The following is a 13,911-nucleotide window of genomic DNA, read 5'->3' as shown; positions in this document are numbered from 1 at the left end:
CAGGGAATCTGTCTCTGGGCCCCCAGACACTGGAGCAAAATCACTTTGGCCATGTGGCACTCACTCCACTGGTTTGAATTTATTTTAATGTTTCTGACAGGCCAGCTTTGTACCAGCAGCTTCTTCTGCCAGATCAGATATTGTTTATCCATCCTACTTTAACTTTATGCCATGTTCAATATCTCCTCTCCACACCAAGGATGCCAGCTCAGGTATGGTCTGTCCTCCCTGGGCCAGCACAGAGCATAAAGCTGGCACGTGTTCCCTGCCATGCACTCTGGATAACTCAGCACAAACCTGAGCACACTCCTGCACCTGATGCACGGCTGCTCTTGCTGCTGGGCGCTCTGGTGCTGCATGGAGCTGACATTCCTGCTGGAGCAGCCCTGGCAGCTGCCAGGAGCAGCAGGCACACCGTGCAAGCCTAGCCAGAGCACCTGGAGGCTGCAGAGGTGAGGCTGGGATGCTGGCAAGCCATGCCTGAGCTTCTAAACATGCTACTGAAGGGAAGGAGGAGGGGGAAAGGAGAGAGGGGGGGGAGGAAAGTTGTGTTTTTAATACCTCAGGTTAAAAGGATACTGAGATAAGGTGTACCTGAGTCTGAATTCAAGCTGCTAGCTCCCTTGAAAAATAAATAGATGATTAATTAATTAATTAAATAAATAAATAAATAAATGGAAATATGTTACTGTGGTTTTTTCTGATGTAGCTAACTCAAGTTAGTCGAGTCACACTAAAAAAAAAAGGCATCTTTTCCTTATTTACGTGTTCTGATCTGGAAGTGTAAACATTCCTGAAACAGGTCTGAGCTCCTTTTTATGCAATGAAATGTTTCAGAGGAATCCAAGGAACTGGGACTTTTTTGCATGCAATGTAGAGAAAGAAAGGTATTGTCTGAGAGCAAAGTGACTCTGAATGTGGCCACGGAGATAAAATGGGGGGTTCAGCTCCTGCATGTCATTTCTCAAAGACACCTTTCTTCTGTTTGATTTTCTTTATGTTTATTTTAAGTGAAGCTCTTTTCTATCTCTTTTTTTTAGGTTTTAATCTTTGTCTAGAACACACTGTGTGACCCTGACAGAGGGAAAGCAGCAGAGTCCTACCTCCTCTATGAATGTGTTTAGAAACAGTAAGTGATCAAAGTCAGCGCAGTGCGAGCCGCCACCGAGTTCCTCCTCTTGCCACGCGTTCCCGGTTTTGACAGACTGCATCGTTTGGTGTGTTGATGTATCAGGATTTCATACACCATGAATATTCACGGTGCATATTAAATTAACCAGGTGAGAAAATACAGGTTTGTTTTGCATGTTAACTCTGTGTTAACGCTGCCCCTAAGTGGTTAAGTTGGTTTATTGCAAGTTAATTAGCCCTCATTTCGGGCAGTTATTTATTTATTTGCGCAAGAGCGGCGTGGCTTTTTTTCTCTTCCAGCTTCATGCCTAGAGCTCGCCTCTCTATCTAGTCTGTGTTTTCATCCTACTCTGTGTGGGTTTCACAAAACTGCAACATTTTCAGCTTGGAAGACACATGCAGAGGAAAACACGGGTGCCTACTACACATTTATTACTCAATCCAAGCAAGGCTGCGATCCTGTTAGCAGGCTCCTCTCCCTCTGCTCGTTTTAATTAGCATTTCAAGGGATGCTTGGTAGCACAAGCTGGTGAAGTTATGATGGGCTGCCTTTTGTGTCTTTCCTCCTTCATCAATGTGCTACATCACGAACATTTCATCACCCAGGCCAGCCTTTACTCAACCTTGATAGATTCTCAAGCCTTGACATTCACCCTCGTGTTCCCATCCTTCTGCATGGATCCATGCAATGTGCCAAGATCACACCTTCTCCTCTCGGGGCAGCTGGTTGCTGTTGGAGAGGTGTGTGGGTGTGGGCACGCTGAGCAGAGCAGCTCAAGCTCACAGTGAGGCCTTGAGCTTCCCTTCTTCACAGAGTGTTCCCCTCCACCTGGCCCATGGGCAAGGAGAGGAAGGAAGGCAGCTTCCTGCAGCACGTTGGTTCTGAAGGGCCTTACACCAACAGAGGAGACTTGACAAAACCTCCAGCTGAACAGCTGATGTGCTGGACTCTGTGGGGCCTTTTAAAATCTTCTTCCTTGCTTTAGTTTCTTCCAGGCTATGGTTTGGGAGCTTGGTTTAAAATGTTCTTCCTTGCTTTAATTTCTTCCAGGCTATGGTTGGGGAGCTTGGTTTAAAATGTTCTTCCTTGCTTTAGTTTCTTCCAGGCTATGGTTGAGGAGCTTGGTTTAAAATCTTCTTCCTTGCTTTAATTTCTTCCAGGCTATGGTTGGGGAGCTTGGTTCTGCTCCCCAGTTTGGTTTTCAGTTGCCCAACCCCAGAAGTGGGGTGACCATTGTGACACCTTCAAAGCAGATTTTAAATTCTGAAGTTCTTCAGCTCCTTTTGGGATGCTGTGGAGGAGAAGTGCCTCATCCTCCTCAGGGCTTGGTGTCCAAACAGGCAGGGTTAAGCCAGCAGCAGGCAGAGTGCTCTGCAGGCTGGGTTTGCACCTCCGGAGACCCGGAGGTAATTCACAGTGCAGTCTCTAGCTGAGGAAGGCAAAGCTGGTCAATATTGCAGCAGCAGATGCCTGCACGACTGCACTGCAGCAGGCAGCAGAGCAATCCATCCCTGCTCAGCCTGTGCTGGCAGCACAGGGAGAGGAAAGTGAGGAAGAGCAGGGGCAGTGCAGCTCAGGATACCTGGGTATGTTGGCAGAATCTCTCTTGATAATCAGCCTCTTCTTTCCAAAAGCTCTAAAATAAGAGCATAGAAAAAAAAAACTGAAGAGCAGTGATTCTTCAGGAAGGTCTCCAGTCTCTGGCAGAGAGCACAGGCTGCTTTTCCGTCATGCCAGCACTGCCCTTCACCTTGAACGAGCCACATTTGTCTCCTTCCCCCTTCGCTCCGGAGAGCGCAGCCCGGACTCCGGGAGGCGTCTCAGGCTGCCTGGAGCTCGGAGCAGCCAAACGCCGGCTCCCTGCAGCACATCCCAGTGCAGGGGCTCGGAGGGAGCTGCCTGGGCTGGCCAGGGGCTGGGGAGGGCCGTGGGGAAGAGCAGACATCCATCCTTTGGCCGCCGCCCTGCCCCTGGCGCGCAGGCTGCCCGCAGCCACACTCCGCAACACGCGCTTAAGGAGCCCACGCTCCGGGACGCGGACGGAGCCGCGCGGTGCGAGAGGAGATTCGCTCTTCGGAAAGGGATTTTGGGAGGGCAGTGACGGTGGCACGTTTATAGGGCCCCTCTCCTTCTCACAAACCTGCCGCCGCCTCGCCTTGGCGCTGTGTTTTCGGTCGGAGCTGAAAAGTCTGCAGGAAAACTCGGGGACTACCTTAAACAGCCCTAACTAAGCCTTCTTAAAACTCCTATTAAAATACGAACACCGCAGTCAAGGCGACAGGCTGGAGCTCTGCCCAGTGGCCAAATCAATCAAAATATTCCAGATATCCCGCTTGCAAGCGCCCATTAAAGCCTGACAACTGGCTGATACCAAAGGCAGCGTGGATCCGAAAGACAGAAAAAACCGTGACTCTTTCCTGCAAAGCGGCCCGGCTGTGTTTCTTGCTTTTTCTAAGCGGGGCTTCACTGCTTTAATGCCGTCCTCTTGGCAGGGGCTGCAGGAAAGGCTCGCAGGGGCCCAGGGAGGGGCCGAGGGCAGCTGGGCTGTAAGGGCTGGGGGCTGTGTAGCCACAGCTCCTCACACCCCCAGCCCCACAGGCAGCACCAGCCTCTGCCAGGAACCTCCCTGCCCAGCACCCTGGCTCAGAGCCTGGTGCCAGCGCTGAGCCCAGCTTGGAAAACAGCCCTGTATCAGCATTTGCTGCCTTGATGACCTCCCCAGCACATTCTGTGCTCTTTATCTGTTTCCTCAAGTAAATTAATAAATAAAAGAAGGAGAGGCTGGAAATAAGGACGGAGAAAATGAACAGATTTTGATCTAGTAAGCAATTTAAATCTGGGCTGGCAAGCTGCGTTCGTTCATTCATTAATTCTGCCGTGTGCTCAGAAATCCCCAGCAGGACTCTTTTCCAGCGCAAGAACTTCCGACTGTGAAATAAACCCCGCGTAACCAGATTAGCTATGAGGTATGTATCAGCCAGGTCCTAGGCATTAATTCGAGCATACTTTCCCTTCACTGCACATTGCCAGAGCCTGATTTCTGGATCAGGTGTTGCTCACTGGAGGGCATAAACTCTCTGAAGTTTCCTGTCTTCCACCTCCCCCTGCATTGCCGTTCCTTGCTCGATAAATAAAATAATATTATGATATGTGCTATCAGTGAGTCTTGATTCAGCAGTTAATAGCAACATTATCAATACCTTGTCTTCAGTGTCACATAACTCAAAAGTGGCTGAATGGTTTTGTTCTGGCGTTACAAAAATGAATCACTTTGGGTTTAGCCCAAGCAGAGAAAATCTCACCTTAAAACTTCATAGAGTCAGAATATATTTAGCGTGCAGGAACTGATGGGCAAGATAGAAAACTCTGCATAAGCTTAGTGCAGTCTTCCACCTCACAGGTCTGTGTTGTACTGAGTCACGAGGTGATTACTGTCTGTATGAGTGACTTCAATTATAGTATTATCATCTTATTTATCATTTGATAAATGAAGTGGGACCGGGGCCTGTTTGCATCAGGTGCTCTACAAACACTCAGATGGGCTCAGACAAGATCCTGAGGACATCCATGAAGTGAATGGGAATCTTCAGATGAGGATCCCCCTTCCACAAGCTGCCATAGGAAAAGCTGTGCTCTAGCTTGCCAGCAAACTCCTGGTTCTCTCCTGTGGCCTGAACATAGATCAGTCAATGTAAAGTCAATGCTAAGTCTGTTTGTACAGACTTTTTTAGAAGTGGAGACTGAACAACCTTGGGTTGCTTGGGATTTTTTTTTTTTTTAAAAGACAAAATCTTAGCTTATCTGGGTCTCAAACATTTTTATTATTATAGACATCTAAAGTATGGTTTATGACATAGTTAAAATTCATGTAATGTCTCTACTGCAATTTCAATACTTTATTCCAATTTCAACACTTTATCTGCTATGGGGAAATCTACTACATGATAATGGTAAAGCTTCAGTCATGAAGTGAGCTGGGATGATCCTGTGGGTACCAGATCTCTCCTCACAAATGCTAAAACAAAACTTGGCCAATGAGTTTTCCATTCTGTGGAGATGCTTCAGCTGCCAGCACCTTTGACATACCTGCTCTGAAGATGAATGTCTTTGGTTTCCCATTTATATCAGTCTGGCATCTTTCCAATATATCAGCTCCATTTAATTTTTTTCAGAGAGTGTCTTTGTACACAGCATGTGTTTGTGTTCCTGCTATAATTCTGAAGTGTGGAAAAGTCACTGGCCCAACTAATTTCCAAACTTTCATTGAACTGAAATTTGGAAACCCAAAGAATTCCTTCAGTTTGGCCTACAAATCTCACTTTTTGATTTGGACCTTTCCATACAAAGTTCTCACTGAGACAGTTTGTTTTTTTCTGGTGACATTCATCCATTCAAGAGCCACGTCATACAGGATGAAAACATCCTTGTAGCACAAGCTACTTTCTTCTTTTCTCTCATCTGTCCCAGTCAGAGGAGAAGGTTCACAGGTTGGAGAATTTAGCTTCATCAGAGTCCTCCAATTCTATTTATCAAGTTTTAGTCCAAATAATAGCTGTGAAAATGTTTAATTTGTTAGCAATGAAAATACTTAGCTGACATTGATTTTGGAGCTACATGTTGCTGAATATAAGCTGGTGCTTTTGCTCCTGAGCCATCAGATGAAATGCAAGAGCATGCTCAGATGCTGGCTGAGATGAGAGTCTCCAAGGTGCATGTGTTAACACTGCAGTGAAGAAAGCAGCCTCATCCCACAGACTTTAAAGAATACACATGGCTTTTTAGTTCTTAGACAACTGTGAGCATCATCTTTTCCTGTACTAATATATTCTGTTTTCTGTTTTCACAAGACTTCAAGGGACAGCGAAATTGCTTCAAACCAATTTCATCATGTGAAAAAACAATTAACAGCATTTCCAGGAGAGGAACATTCTAGGTATTCATCACGGGTTCTGCAGTCACAAACAGCCCACAGGCACTTTTCCTTCTGACAACACCATTTAGAAATATATGTTGTATAATATTCTGTAATTCTAACTTTAATTTATAAATCTTTGTAAATTCCATGGGCAAGGGACACACAGGGGCTTTTTATTCTGGAGTATATATGTGTTTGGTAGAGAAAAGACAAAGAGCCTTCTAACATCAGACTAGATGCCTCTGCCTGTGCTGAGGTTAAGTCATACTTCAAGATTTCTTTTTCTGAAGTTTGATAGGATGATCTTCATATTCTCCTTCTAGAGCGTGTTTGACAAGCTGCAAATCGTTCTTCCAGACATTTTTAAACCCTTTCCACTTTCACAGCAGCCTTTGCAAAGCAGAGAAAGAGGGGAGAAGGAACTAAACCCCTCTGCTGCCTACTTTATCTTCTCTGACGAGCCCTGCCCAGCAGCACAGTACGGGAGCTGCTGCTTGCACCATTCTCAGCACTCGGCTCCTGCACCGATGGTGCTCCTTGCATGAGCAGATGTCTTTTTGAAGTCATAGCACGTGTCCCTCTCACAGCTTCTACTTTCAAATACAGTGTCCTTGCTCTCGAAATGTGACCAAATGCTTTCTTTCTCCCCTTCCTCTTTCAGATCTATCCAGGAGCTGTAAGTTCACTTCATCAAGGGATCCAGGTGCTCTGTAGAGGTGTCTGATATTTCCCTCTGTTCGTTGTGCCAGCTGCAAACTCCTACACAGTGAATTTTTTTCACTGACACACAAGTCAAAGTTCACTGACCTCAGTAGTCAGAATGGTGCATAGAAGAGGAGAATATGACTTTGTTCTTCTAGACAGATGTAAACAGGCTTCTTGCTTCTGCTGCTGCAAGAGTAATGTGTCTCATGCAGTTCAGATCCACCACTTCAGCTCTGCAGCCCCCTGGACTTCAATCCTCAGATGCAAACACAGCAATGAAGATCCAAGTTACAACTTTCTTTATGGCTTCTGCTCACAATATGGCTTCAAATGTGGGAAACCATTAAGTGTCATTTTCTGTACCCAGACTGATTTCTTGAGCTCCCCACCAACAGCAGACACCTTAAGTGCAGTGGCTCAGAGCTCTGGCAAACATGACACAAACCCAAATTCTCATTTCAGCTCATACCTGAGGACCAGATTAACTCAAATCTGTGTCTCAACACTGCTAACACATCCCACAGACAGCAGCCCCCATCCACAGCCCCAGGCTCGAGAAGGGCTCTGTGTGTCGTTTCATTGAAGGGTAGATGGGGACAAAGTGTTCACAGTGCAACCTCATACTACAAATTTTACTGTGATTGTGCAACAGCAGGAAACACCACAGAGCCAGAAGAGTATTTCAAAACATATTATAAGTGACAGAATAAACACAATTTATTTTTTTTTATTGGATCAGAATGAAGTAAGATCGGTATTTCAGTTGCTTACACAGACTGAAACCACAAAGATATGCACCAAAACTGCTAGCTTTATCCTTAAGGCTTTACAACATTTCAAGTTCTGAGGAACTCCAGAGAATCCACATACATCTCATCTCCTGGTATATGGGTTAGCTTGTGAAAACTTCACTTTGAAGCCAAGAGAGATAGCCAGACATGTCCTGCATCCTAGGCTAATTGTACAAGACTATTATTTATTCTATTCAGTAAGTGTGCATCTGGTAGTGATGATTGCAAAGCCTATAAGAAGGCTGATACTTCCTAGTAAGTGACATTTTTATGGTTAATAGAAACTGTCACAGAAACCACTCAGAGGGGGATATGTACAGACTTGATTTTAACTTAACAGTAAATCACTCCAGATTAGAATTAGATATCATGACACAATCCTTCATCCTGTAAATTTCCAGAATGCAAGTAGCAATGGCTCTGGGAAAAGGTGTGATAAAACTAGAAGAAAAGTTTCTCATTTGGTTTTGACATCCAGTGTGCCTGAGATCATGTCTTCTCTGTAAGTGGTACTGCATTACAAACGTGCATGCTCTTTCATTTATGGCTGTTGTACTAATAATAGGAAGTGGTCCTTCTTGTAGGCCATGACTCCTTGGGCAAGAGGCTGTACAAGGATGGAGGAGAAAAATGGGAAGCATGCCAGAGAAATCACAGGCAGCATCAGACCTACAATGGTGCCAGAGTCTGAGTCATCCCAAGACCCTGAAAATAGAAACAACTCACCAGCACCTAGTGGTGCTCATACCGTCAGTCTGCTGGCTGAGAACACAAGGGCTGATGCCATAGGTGAGCATGGCTCTACCTAAAAATTCTTATTCCTGGTTTTGAGCAGTTGCAGACATCTGCAGCGTTTGTGCCATTGATCTGCTGCAGAATGCCACAGCAGCCTCAAAGCAGTTCTGTGGTGACCACATTGGTCACAGGACATAGGTAAGACAAAGTCTGTGTGTAGAGACAATATCTTTCTAAAGACCAGCTTATTACAGGTGGGAAAATTAGACCAGCTTATTCAGGACTCCAAAAGCCACTTCTTGAAATGTCTCCAAATAGAAAACAATCAGCACAAGTGACCAATGTCCTCCTGACAATTAAAGCTCAGATTTTCCCTTCCAGCAAGGGATTTAGTCAGGGTCAGTTCTGTACCATCCACCCTTCAGAAGAGCCTGTTGTCCCCCAGAAAGAGCTGAGGTACTTCTAGAGACCCAGAGTGGTTCTGTCATTGAGCCATCCCCATTGAGCCATAGGTGCTCCTGGCCTGCCTGACATTGCCCTCCTGGCTGGCTGTAAGATCTTGTTCCTTTTGGGATTCCCCCTTGCATGACACAGAGATGAGACCTCCTTCCTGCCCACCACTGCCTTTCTCATGGAGCTGGAAAAGCCACAGCAGCATGGGACAGCACGTGTGGGATGGAGCATACTCATGAAGAGAGTTTATATCCCAACTTGCAAGGGTCCCAGTACCACCCTCCCATGGAGGCAGCACATCCCCTGCCTGCTCTTTCAGCTGGGCTCTCCTTCCAATAGCCAGAACAAAATCAGCATTTCAACAGCAGTGACAGTGTACTGTACATCCCTCTGCAGCCCTTGCCAAAGCACCAGTCACACGCTATTTACCACAAGCCAGAGAATTCACTAAATCTGGCCTATTTTGAGTCAAACAGGGCAGTTCCAGCCCTTAGGAGGACAGCCCTGCCAGCTGCCCTCCCTCCTGCACAATAGGGAGAGGAAGGGGACATCCATCTCCAGAGCCCAGGCTGAGAGCAGTGTGTGCAAGGAGACAGGTGGCTGGTGGGGAACCACAATGGAAAGGCAATTGCACAGCACCTCTTACATAGTACAGGCACGTGGAAAAGGCAGCGAGCAGCCTGAGCCAATTAATTTCCATATTCCCTTTCAGTCAGATCTCAAAACGAAACGTGTTGCATTCAGAGCCAGGACACTCCACAGGGGAAGGGGGGAAGAAAAGAAAAAAGGAAAAAAAAAAAATGATTCAGCAATCGGCGAATTCAGAGAAAGGGCAGGAGGAATGGGCCTGAAGAGATGAATCAGCATTGGCTTCAGGTGATGGAGGGAAGGAGGCATTTCTGCTCTGCTGATTTGTGCAGCCTGATTGAAGTCAGCCCAGCACTGGCACTGCAACCGAACGGAAACTGCCTGATAGGCTGCGAGGGGAAAAATCCAGCAGTCACGCAGACATCTCTATTAAGTACATTTTGTGACCTCCCAGCTGATTGGACTTTTTTTTACTTACTTATAGTAGGTCTTATAGATGCTGGGGGAGGTGGTGGAGGGATTGTTGTGTGGGGTTTTTTATGTGTATGGTGATGGGGTGTGGGGTAGTGAATTTTAAGCAGGGCTGCATGAAATTCAATCGCTTAATCTTAAATTACAAGCCACTGGCTGCCAAAGCAGTTTTTTGAGATGGAAATTCTTCTGATTCAGAGATTCCTTTGCCTATTTTAAGGAACAAATGAGTAAACAAACTATGAAAATGTTGTTTGCTTTTTCAGAATTTGCTAGCAGAGAAATAATATTTTTTTTCTGTAGCGTTTGGCAGGGCCTCCTTTCCCATCTGTAGCAGATAGCTAGGAGAATGTGATTCATGATGAACAGATATGGTTTCCAACACTTTTCTATAGTGTAGACAAGAGCTGAGCCTATCGGTTAAAATGTCCTATGGATCTTAATTGAAGTTTACCAGAGATTACAAAACCCATTCCAGTCCCCTCGGAAGCCCAAGTGGAAGCAGAGGGCCAAAATATTTGTAGAGGATATATCAAATGATTTGGTAAAATGCTAAGAGTCCTTAGTCAGCCAGGTAAAGCCTCCTGGGATTACCCAAGGATTACTCACCGAGTAATTGTTGCAGACTCAAACTCTTCTGTGCCCACTCTCTGGCAATCAAGTTGTAGGAAGAGCACTCTTCAAAGGAGATAAATAGCCAGGCATGACTGCTGGAGTGGGTGCTAAGAGGTTCTGAAAACACAGCCCTGAGTCTCATGCAAGCACCAGGCACCCAAAATGAGTAGGTGGTTTTGGGAAGAATCACCTGCTCCTCTCTCTGGGATTTGTGCCTCTGGGAGCAGCACGTTTGCCTGCTTCACTTCATGGGGCTGTGATGAGACCACCCAATGCACCAAAGACTGCAGAGCTCTTCAATGCCCTGCTAGTGGAGCTGCAGAAGTGCCACTGGACCAGGCAACTTTCCATGTCAGGAAGTGCAGAGATCATAGAAGGTGTTAACCATCAGCACACTCGTTCCCTCACATTAAGCCACCGAGAGTGTTCTGAGGAATAAAGACCATGAACTGAGTCATTACAGGAGATTTTTGTTCATTTGTTTATTTTCTAGATACATCAGACCTGCCTGAAACAGTCATACACAGTCATTGTAGTTAAAATTATTGTCTCAAAGAAATAATTACCAAGCAGGTAATCTTCTCTTAATAAATAATATGTACATGAGCTCACACTTCCCTAATTCTTTTCAACCCAGAAAAAAATTCTGTAAAACGAAAGCGGCTTTCCTATTTCCTCCTTCCCATTATTTTGTGAATCAGGACACCCATGCATTATTGCGGCCTGCTCAAAATGGAGCTGCCTTTAAAGCAGAGTCTCTGTATTGAGGATTATGTGTGGATTATTGCTGAGAGATCATTCAGCACCGGAGCTAAGCATTTACCCAGAAATCAGTTGTAATACCAGTTGCCCCTTATTTTGGCTAATAGCGGCTGTAAGGACAATTGGATCAGCGCTGTGTACCTGTCAGCTGCGCCGAAATTCCCCGCGCAGCCCCGAATAGTGTGCGGCACGATTACCGAGGGAAGCTCGGCGCTGTGCCTTATCTCTCCTGTAAATGCTCTTAATGCGGTGGCTGCCGGAGCCCCCGCACGCCGCGGGCTGTGCCTCCATCCCGGCGCCGGGGACCAGCCTCCCCGGGAAGCGGGATCCGCTCCTGCGGGATGCGGGATGCGGGAAACAACGCGGAGGAGCAAGGGAGGAGGGAAGGAGATGGAGGACAAGGGAAAGGCTGCCTGGTGTTTATCAGTTCCTAGCCACGCTGGTTGCCAGAGGGGCTTTCGGTGCCTCCGGGGCGCATCTCCTGCCCACGGCGGCAGAAACTCACCCACCCCCCTCTCTCCATTGCTCAGAGAGAAGGGAACGGCTTTCCCAAATGGGGCAGAAGGCCCAGCTTGCCCACCCACACCGGGGATCCCGTCACCGTGAGCAGGTCACGCTCTGAGCCTGCTCTTTGCAAAAAGCCAACCCTTCCCGTGCCACAAAAGAAGGATCGCTACAGACCCCAACCCACGGCATCTCCCCGCCGCAGCAGCGGGCGTTTTAAACAAATCCCTGCCTGACTGAGAGAAGGGAGGAGGGGGGATAAAAAAAAAAGGGTTCCTCGGGTTTTATCCATTTTGCATGCACATAAAAGACGAACTTCCCTTTGGAAACAAAACGCACAGAGTTGCGGTTTGAAAGGGGCCTCAATTTGGCTTGGAGCGGGTGCAACTAATTGCAGTTGCGAGCGCCGGCAGGTGCGAGCAGGCAGCTGAGGAGCCTCCTCCCCCCAGCCCTGCCTGCCCCCGGCACAGGGCACGGCCGGAGATGCGAGGGATGGCACCGCAGGGGCAACCGAGTGTTTGCCACATCCACTCCGCTCCTGCATTTCTGCCACGACTCTGTTCAACGTCAGCACGGCTGGAGAAGGTCCTGGAAAACCCTGGAAGGTTCTGAAAGGTCCCAGAAGATTCTAGAAGGCACTGCAATTTTTTTATTTTTATTTATTTTTATTTATTGGGGCCAACCTGGGACAGGATGATGCTTGCAAGTTAAGAGCCTCTCCTAGTCCCTCTGTCCCCCAGCTGTAGTTGCACCCTGCCACCAAGTCAGGAGGGAAAATTGCGGCTACAGCAAAACTGCAAACACCTCCAATTTTTCCTTGATTTTACCCATTTCATGGCTGGGCAGAGGCTGTCTATACCCTGTGTTTCTTGTTGGCCTCCCCTCCATCTGCCCTGAACTGGAGCACACAGGGGTTTCATCACAGGCTGTGCAGGTCCAGGCCAGGCATCCATCTCCATCCATCGCAGGTTCCCAAGCCAGCCACTGTGCTTCACCTTCAGCTGCTGCACCAGAGCATGGCTGGTTTCCTTCTTTTCTTACACAGAATGCCTGCATAGACCTGGCAGAAGATGGAGGCAGTTTCATGGTCTGTCACTGGTGGGTCAGGAGCCACGCCTTGGCTCACTGCTGCTCCCCAGACAGGGGTTATTTCTTCCCCTTCTGATTTTGGGATGCTCCTTGCCCTGGCCAAATTCAGCACAGCACAGCAAGAGGAACACAAAGATCACTTTATCAGTATCTTTCCTGAAAACTTATTTCTCCTGCAAGGCTTTTAGGAGGGCAGAAAATTAAATTTGCTGTCTTAATTCTTTCATTCTTTTAATGTCTTTAAAGAAGTAACTGAATCACTGAGATAATGCACAGGCTTGCATGGAGGGGATCTGTGATCCTGTCGCCCACACCCTTCTCCTCCCACTCTTACCAATTTGTCCCCTTACTACTTAACAGCCCAGGGTATGAAATGAAGTGTCTTGAGTCAATTTGGGCAAGTGGTGCAAGTTTTCTGTGCGGTGTCTACGTACTTCACGGGCCTGTGAATCACAGGGGTATTCCAAAGGCAGAGCAAGCTGGCTTGATAATCTAACCCGAGCTCTTGAGGAATACACACGCTGAAGGACATCTCTGAATTCATTCCTGAATGAACTAGAGCACATCTTTGGCAAGGGGAGGGGGAGGAAATCTAATCCTGATTTAAAGTTGTTGGTGATAGTCCCCACAGTCCTTGGTAATTAGTTCCAATGGTTAATTACCCTCACTGTTAAACATCTGCACCTTATTTGTAGTCAAAATTTGTCTGGCTTCCAACTTCCAGTTGGATCATATTATAGTTGCGTCAGCTAGATTGAAAAGCCTTCTATTATCACATTTCTGTTCCCCATGTCAGTACTTAGAGGCTGTGATCAAGTCACCCTATCAACTTTGTCTTTGTAAGGCTAAACAGATGGAGTGTCTTCTCCAGTCTGTCACTTCAAGCCACATTTTCCAGTACTTAGTCATTTTGTTCTGTGGCCTTTCTTGGATTTGTCCTCACCTCATCCACAACCTTCTTGAACTGTTAGACACATTTATCTTTCTCATCAATCGTCTCTTGATGTGGTGTTCCCTGCAGTCATAGGACTGCTGTTTGTATTCTGCTTCTGGATGCAAGTCCTATTGTTTGTCTACGTTGAAAGACACAGTTTTGGGTTTGTGCCCATCTCATGAGGTGATCCTAACCATACTGCCGTGGTGATCCATCC

The 13,911-nt window shown here is 46.8% G+C and overlaps 2 long non-coding RNA genes across 2 annotated transcripts; one reads left to right on the top strand and one right to left on the bottom strand.

The window, feature by feature from the left end:
- The first annotated feature begins 1,040 nt into the window (after positions 1-1,040).
- Positions 1,041-11,008, top strand: LOC147653924 (uncharacterized). The gene is made up of 2 exons (XR_015284070.1): positions 1,041-1,280; positions 6,709-11,008. It is a non-coding gene; the product is annotated as an uncharacterized LOC147653924 (long non-coding RNA).
- LOC147653923 (uncharacterized) lies at positions 4,935-13,339 on the bottom strand. Its single transcript, XR_015284069.1, has 4 exons — positions 13,195-13,339; positions 11,309-12,731; positions 10,400-10,833; positions 4,935-8,150 (listed from the first exon to the last, which is right to left on the bottom strand). It is a non-coding gene; the product is annotated as an uncharacterized LOC147653923 (long non-coding RNA).
- Positions 13,340-13,911: the final 572 nt, after the last annotated feature.

Source organism: Cyanistes caeruleus, chromosome 3 (genome assembly GCF_971803275.1).
Source record: "Cyanistes caeruleus chromosome 3, bCyaCae1.hap1.1, whole genome shotgun sequence".
Classification (NCBI taxonomy): Eukaryota; Metazoa; Chordata; class Aves; order Passeriformes; family Paridae; genus Cyanistes; species Cyanistes caeruleus.
The sequence above is the reverse complement of the archived record's forward strand: the minus strand, read 5'-3'. Positions and strand labels throughout refer to the sequence as shown.